Here is an 8260-nt window from a genome sequence, read left to right as displayed (position 1 = left end):
GGAGCACCATGACAGCAGCAACAGGAAAGTGCACATAAGAGATGTGTTAAATCAAACTAAATTTAAGCTTTAGAAGTCTCCATATGAGCTCTACATGACAACCTGAGACTTAACTTAGTAGGGAAACAAACTGAAAATCTGACTTAGGAATTTGCCTTTGTAACAAATAGCTGAGTCTCGGCCAATCACGGCAGCCAAGCTTCAATCAATGTCAGGTGGCCAGCTATTCAAACCCGGTTCAACAGGCAAATACCAAGCTTTAACTAGCTGAGCTGTCTGCACACCTCCTTCCATCTTCTGTTCTTCAGTGACCTTTTATTTTGTCCGTAAACATTAACCAGCCATGTGGCAGCCTCAGAAGTCTTTCAGAACCTGTTCTGGTTCTGAGGATTGCCCGACGCACAAACAGTTCTTTGCCCGATTAAATGCTGTTACCTTTAATTTGTCTAAAGCTTTTCTTTTTACAGATGTTTATAAGATAGATGTTCATAAGCAAGAGAATGTAACTCTATTTGCCTTTAAATACTTGTTATGAAGAAGTTATATTTGGAAAGTTCCAAGAAAGCTGCAATCACTTACTGTTGCCGGAAACTGCCTTGTGGCCTGGCATCCTGGGAATTTGCTTGGCTTTTTGTGGCTGCCATCCAAAACTGGGAACCACAAGTCAAAGGTAAATATAAGCTAAAATTACATTACTTCCCTTCCTTGTTTATGCATTTCTGCTGAATGGGGACATTTTAGCAGTAATATTGCATTTGTTAGGAGGATAGACTGTCACAGCAAGTCAATCATAGCTGTAATAAAAACACAGAAACATTCTTATGCGTTTTTCCACAATTCACTATGTTAGTTGGGATAAAACTCAGACTCCTAGTTACATAACACTATAAATAGGTGTAATTGCACTTCATCTCTAAATGGGAGTAGATATACATAGAGATGACAGAAATGTGTTAGTTATATTCAATAGCTTCCAAAGAACAACATCTAGATTTCTAGCTCCAAAAGGAAATTTTTCAAGATTAAACTGAAAACCAGTTTTATAACTTAAAATGAAAACTATTCCTCTAGAAATAGTCAAGGCAAAATACATAATGTTTTCAAAGGGGAGAGACTCATAATCAAACATATCAACATTCACGAAAATGGAAGGCAAAGGAATAGAAATGTTAAGTGTAGACACATTGGAGTCTTCAACGTAAGAGTCAAGTGTTTAGAAGAAACCTTTATCACATCTAAATCAGAGATTCTGAATCTTTTTAAAATTTCTATCAAAACTGATCATTGTACTTTTCATGTATAATTCATCGTTCTGGAAGCATGCAACCCTTCTCACAGTTGTTACAATTAACTGCATTTGGATACCAATTTAAGAATATAACTACTGGCCGAGCACTGGTGACTCATGCCAATAATCCCAGCACTTTGGGAGGCTGAGGCAGGCGGATCATGAGGTCAAGAGATCGAGACCATCCTGACCAACATTGTGAAAAGCCGTCTCTACTAAAAAGACAAAAATTAGCTGGTGTGGTGGCGGCACCTGTAATCCCAGCTACTCCGGAGGCTGAGGCAGGAGAAACGCTTGAACCCAGGAGGTGGAGGTTGCAGTGAGCCGAGATCATGCCACTGCACTCCAGCCTGGGTGACAGTGTGAGACTTTGTCTCAAAAAAAGAAAAAAAAAAAAAAAGAATATAACTCCTTATGCTACTTATGCAGACATGTAACAAAATCAAGGTTGTTGGTTACAGCTAGTCATTTTTCTGTGAGTAATCCCAGGCATGCTTAATTCTCTGTGTAAGTATCATTACTTGTTAAACTACAACACCCAGTGTCTTCTACTATGGGCCCTCGCTTAGGGTAGATAAAAGGAATAGAGAAAATTAAATTCTGAGTATACTATCAAAAAGAAACTGCTACATTTTCCTACAGGTTGCAGCTATTTTACAGTGCAATATAGAGCAGTAATCAATATGTGTATAGTAAAAGAAAACTTGTGCACTAACAAGAAAAACCAGGGCAAACGCAGTGGCTCACGCCTATAGTCCCAGCACTTTGGGAGGCTGAGATGGGAGGATCACTTGATCCCAGGAGTTAAGCTCTCTTCAGTCATTAAGCTCTCTTCAGTCATAGTTTTCTCAATTTCGGTTTTTTCCCTAAGTATAGGAAAGAGAGAGTGTGTGTGCGTATGTGTGTTCTGATGGGAATTTTGTATAAGCAAGACCTTGGATAGCCAGAAAGAATTAAATTTTTTAGAAATTTTTTTGAAAGTCTAATGCCTTTCAAAATGATTATCTTTGTTTGAAATAGTAAAAACAAAATTTGCTAGCAGGCCTTTTCCCAGATCTTGCTCACCTTGAAAAGTAAATAAAGAAATAGGTTAATTCCTGTCCCAATCAAAATACTGCTTTCTCCTTTTTGTGTCTGGGGAGTCAAACTACAGGTCAGCATCCAAGAAAAGATTTTAGTCTCCCTGTTCATCTAGACTTTTCCTTAAGATTCTAAATTCACCAAGTCCCATCTCTTTTCTCATCTATAATTCACATTTGCTTTTGTAATAGTCCTCTATTCCTCGTTCCCTCTCTCCCTTCCTTCTTCCCTCCCTCCCTCACTCTGAAAAAATAAAACAGTAACAATAAAACCATCCCAATGTGTTGAGGATTTGTTGATCAGTTCACTGTGATGTGAAGCTGTCAATGGACAGTTTTTCTAAAATATACTCTTTTCTGTTCAACTGGACTAGACACTCGTCTATCTGTCATCAAGTTCCAGACTCACAACCCTGTGCTTTTTAGACATCTTTCCAGAATGAATGCGACAAAGAAGCAGCAGACAGCAACTCAGTCTTCTCCAGAGGTATCAGGACAAAGACAGGAGGCTGAATGCATTGTCGTGATTCTCAAAGGTACCTCATAGAGCTTCAGGAAGCAATTCTACTCTATGACAGGAGCATGCTAACTAGAACAGCAGTCAGAGTCGATAAGGCAAACAAATTGAAAAAGGAGGTTTTTTCTCTCTCTCACACACACACTGCATTTTTATTCTGAATTACCCTTTTCATTAAAAATAAAATCCTCCCCCAGTATGGGTTGGATCTGTGTCCCCGTCTAAATCTCATGTTGAAATGTAATCTCCAGTGCTGGAGGTGGGGCCTGGTGGGTGGTGATTAGCTCATGGGGGCAGTCTCTCATGGTTTACCGCCATCACCCTTGGAGCTGTCACTGGGATAGTGAGATCTGCTTGTTTAAAAGTGTGTGGCACCTCCCTCCTCTCTCTCTTCCTCCTGCTCTGGCCGTGTGAAGTGCTGGCTCCCCTTTTGCTTTCTGCCATGACAGGAATCTTCCTGAGGCCTCCCCAGAAGCAAAAGCTGCCATGCTTCCTGGACTGGTCTGCAGAACCATGAGCCAATTAAACCTCTTTTCTTTATAAATTACCCAGCCTCAGGTATTTCTTTACAGCAATGTGAGAACAGACTAATACACCTCCCCCCACCTCGATCACTCCAATCTAATCATGAAAACGCAAACTCAGACAGAGGAACCTTCTACCAAATACCTGGCCAGTACTCCCTGACTTTGTCATGATCATGACAAATAAAGAAAGACTGAGAAAGTATTCGGAACGAAACAGACTAAAAGACATGGCAACAAATGCAATGTTATCTCCTGCATGGGATCCTGGAAGAGAAAAAGGACATTCGTAGAAAAACTAGTGAAATCCAAATAACCTAAGTAGCAATAAAGTACCAATGCTGGTTTTTAGTTCTGACAAATCTGTCATGAGAATGTAAACGGTTAACATCAGAGAAACTGATTGGGGGGTATACAGAAACTCAGTACTTATTTTGCTAATTCTCTGTTAATCTTAGCTTATTCCAAAATAAAAAGTTTATGTAAAAAATAGGAAATAAAACTTTCATCTTATTTTCTCCCCTCTGGTAGCTGCAATACTAAAATATAAAATAACATTTTATATTATGCAATGTATTCATCTCTGATCTATATTATTTTATCTAATACTCAGAGCTGCGACACGTGTTACCAGGCTTGATTTATCGCCCTTATTTTACATGCGAGGAAATGGAAGTTTTGAGAGGTGGTGACTTGCCAGTATTTCACTGTGTTGGTTAGGGCACAAGCTAAGCTATATTTACAAGAAGATCTCGAAAATGCAATAGCTCAAAAAAAAAATTATTCCTTATTTTTCTCTCCTGAAACAGTCAAAAGATGTCATGAAATTGAGGGCCCAGGCTCCTATCTTGCGGTTCCCTTGGGTTTGCCCATGTCATTAGGTAAAATGGATCCACCACATCTGCACGCCAGCCCAGAGGGAAGGGGAAAGAAGGTTAGGAAGCAGCGTCTTATTGTTAAGGACATTGCACACAATTGCCCACATAATTTTAATTTGCAACCCATTAACCAAACTTAGCCTCATGGCTACTCCTAACCTAAAGAAGGCTGGGGAATGTAGTCTAGCTGGGGGGCTGCAACTCAAGAAGTAAAAGAGAGATAATTATGGGGACAAGTAACCAAATCTACCACATTTCCAGGCACTTTAGAAGTAGAAGCGGGCTTTTAATCAAGACCTTCTGATTTCAAGTTTGATGCTATTCCTCTTGCCTGTTGAATATACATTTGCACTCTATTCATCTACATATAAAAGTAAAACAAACACTAAATGCAGCTAATTTTCTATTTTATTTAATATCTTTTTATAACTAAATTTGCCACTTAATAAAAACATTGAATTATTAATCATTTCTTTTTGGGTCACATCCCTCTGATGTTCACGTATTTTGTGACATCAATTTAAATATGTAAATACCTTCTAGAACGCATATCTAATATAGCACTGGCTTTAACATTTCTCTTAAAGCTAGAGAAAGACTAAGGTACTAGGCAGAAGGCCAAAGAAGCCAACAGAGCACAGCTGCTCTGTGCTCTGTTGGCTTCTTTTGTCAATTGCTATGTGACCATAGAAAAACTATTTATCTGATCTTTTCAAGATTCAATCCAGGTTTTGTAGGAACTAAAGATTATACGTGATTTAGAGACTCTCTTTAAGAAAAATACCCAATTATTAATCTAAAATTAAGTGTGAAGGGAAATACTTATATGATAAATAAAATCAGAGCAATTAAAAGAATTAACTACAGAAAACTAGCTGGGTGTGGCCAGGCGTGGTGGCTCACAACTGTAATCCCAGCACTTTGGGAGGCCGAGGCAGATCACAAGGTCAGGAGATCTAGACCATCCTGGCTAACACGGTGAAACCCTGTCTCTACTAAAAATACAAAAAATTAGCTGGGCGTGGTGGCCGCACCTGTAGTCCCAGCTACTCAGGAGGCTGAGGCAGGAGAATGGTGGGAACCCAGGAGGTGGAGCCGAGATCACGCCACTGAACTCCAGCCTGGGCGACAGAGCGAGACTCCGTCTCAAAAACAAAAACAAACAAACAAACAAAAAATTAGCCGGGTGTGGTGGTAATGGGTCTATAGTCCCAGTTACTCAGGAGGCTGAGGTGGGAAATCTCTTGAGCCCCTGAGATCAAGGCTTCAGTGAGCCAAGATCATGCCACTGCACTTCCAGCCTAGGTGTCAGAGTGAGACCCTGTCTCAAGATAGATAGATAGATAGCTAGCTAGATAGATAGATAGATAGATAGATAGATAGATAGATAGATAGATGTTTTAAAATAAAAATTTAGAAGTTGATAAAAGCCACAAATACCAAAAAATTCTGAAATATAAGATGTTTTTATTCTGCCTGACATATAATACTTTTCTCCCTACATTGTTTGCTACATACTCATTGATATCTTTATATGGTGACAGTTTTGTAATATTTTCTAAAAGGTGTCTAAAATTAGTTTTAACATGACTGACTAAAATTGCTTTTCTAATATTATAGTTGGGATTTATTTTTAAAAAGTAACTTCACATTTAGGTGTACTTGTATTACTATGACTCGTTTTACTTTATAAACACAAAAATTATAGTAAATTCTGTTTTGTCGGATCCCCATCAAAAAAAGAAAAAAAGGGTACTTATCATTACAATGTGCTGCAAAAGAGAAGCTCCACTTTGATGAGGCTTCAAAAACAAGTGAATTCTTTGCTTGCAATTTTGCACATTTGATGACTGCAAAAACTTTCCCCAAACTAGTTTCTAATGCCTTCCATTCCAAGCTTTTTTTCTCTTCTTGCTAACAGAACCAGATTCCATGAGACACATCTGGGAATTACTCCCACCTCAGAACAACTAGCCACAACTTAACCATACATGGAAGTGACCAGAAGCCCCCAAATATATTCTGCTGTGTCCAAATGCATCCCCAACTCAACTTCCCCCAGCCAATTGCCAAAAATGCCCAACGTCACCCAGCATGAGATGAGCCATGATAAAGGGGAAGTCAGAAAGGAAAGGGACTGCACCAGTCTGAAGACTGTAGTTCCTCTCGTGAAGTTTACAAAAATATGTGATGATATAATCACATTCTTAGGACCCCTCCCAGAGTCTTAGCTGGATCCTGTGCTACTGAAAACAGCATGGTACTGACATAAAAATAGACATATTGACCAATGGAACAGAACAGAGAGCACAGAAATAAACCCACGCATTTATAGTCAACTGATTTTCAACAAAGGTGCCAAGAACACCCTATGGAAAAAGGATACTGTCTTCAATTAATGGCGTTGAGAAAACTGGACACTCATAGGCAGAAAAATGAAATTGGACCCTTGTCTTACACAACATACAAAAATCAACTCAGAATGGATTAAAGACTTAAACATAAGACCTGAAGCTATAAAGCTACTAGAAGGAAACGTAGGGGAAAAGTTCCATGACATTGATCTGGGCAATGATTTCTTGGATACACAGAAGCAACAAAAGCAGAAACAAACAAATAGGATTGCATCAAATTTACAAGCTTAAGCTTTTTTTTCCTCTTTTTTTTACCTATGAAAAAAGGATAATATTGGCCCATCTTATGGAAAGGCTCCAGTGGGGTACACATCAGTAAACAGTTTGAAAATGAAATACTCTTGGGAAAATAGGTACAGGTCGACTTGCCACCTCCCAAACCTATCATCTCAGTAAATGTAAACGTAAGTAACTTTCTGGTTTATCATACTTTCTGTGCTCTTTTCTTTTTATCCCCACTTTTTTTTTTTTTTTTTTTTGAGACAGTCTTGCTCTGTCGCCCAGGCTGGAGTGCAGTGGCATGATCTCGGCTCACTGTAACCTCTGCCTCCGGGGTTCAAGCGATTCTCTTGCCTCAGCTCCTGAATAGCTGGGATTACAGGCACGCACCACCACCACCAGGCTAATTTTTGTATTTTTATTAGAGACAGGGTTTCACCATGTTGGCCAGGATGGTCTTGATGTCCTGACCTCGTGATCCACCCGACTTGGCCCCAAAGTGCTGGGATTAAAGGCGTGAGCCACCATGACTGGCCTTCACCCCCACTTTTATGTAGAATTCTATGATCTCCTTCCTCCCACCTGGCTTATATTTTTTCTTTTTATTTTCTGCTTTTTCTCTTCCTTTTTCCACCCTCCAGCCCCTCTCCTCCCACCCAATCTCCAATTCCTGTTGTTTGTGTCCACTTATGTGCTAGCAGAGCTGCTCCCTTGGCCTTTTCTAAGCTGCTTTTCATACCTTTAAAACCTCCAGATGCTGAGAAATGCCATCAATCCAGAAGAGAAATGTAGCCACGTGATGCCTCACTCACCAGATGGGAATTCAGGGTGACCTCGTCTGATTACCAGCCTCGACTTATGAAATACAGCCAATGATGAAATTCATGGCAGGCAAATTCCCTGTTCAAGGTGGGGCAATAGCATGATGGATGGGCCAGCAGTGATGGATAGCTCCTCTGAATTTTGGTTCGTGGGTTTCCTCCAGCAAGGACTGAGTTGTTCCAGAGATAACACTCTTCCAGGGTCTGGGCTCTGGGCTGAATGTTTGCTTAGGGATAACACCCTCATTACTCAGTAAAGCAAATTATTATTGACAATGTAAAATTTTAATTCATTTTGGTAATTTTTAAATTAAGCAGACAGCCTGGCATATGGATCAAGATTCCTAGAACTGTAAAAGATTCTCTCTTCCAAAGTATTAGTGAAACATAGAATTAAAGTAAAATGAAAGATTTATATATAGGATTTATATATAGAAGCTTCTTAATTCTATTTGTCATCTGTTTGTTCTTTTTGGGAAATAACTATGACAACTCACTATAATCTTAATCCTGCATAGTC

At 39.4% G+C, this 8260-nt stretch overlaps 1 long non-coding RNA gene across 1 annotated transcript; it reads left to right on the top strand.

Annotated features, from left to right (window-relative positions):
• Positions 1 to 339: 339 nt before the first annotated feature.
• On the top strand, positions 340 to 8023 carry LOC104673917. Its single transcript, XR_749577.1, has 2 exons — positions 340 to 670; positions 7674 to 8023. It is a non-coding gene; the product is annotated as an uncharacterized LOC104673917 (long non-coding RNA).
• The last annotated feature ends 237 nt before the right edge of the window (positions 8024 to 8260 follow it).

Source organism: Rhinopithecus roxellana, chromosome 13, assembly GCF_007565055.1.
Source record: "Rhinopithecus roxellana isolate Shanxi Qingling chromosome 13, ASM756505v1, whole genome shotgun sequence".
Classification (NCBI taxonomy): Eukaryota; Metazoa; Chordata; class Mammalia; order Primates; family Cercopithecidae; genus Rhinopithecus; species Rhinopithecus roxellana.
Note: the sequence above shows the minus strand (reverse complement) of the source record. Positions and strands in the feature narration are given on the sequence as shown.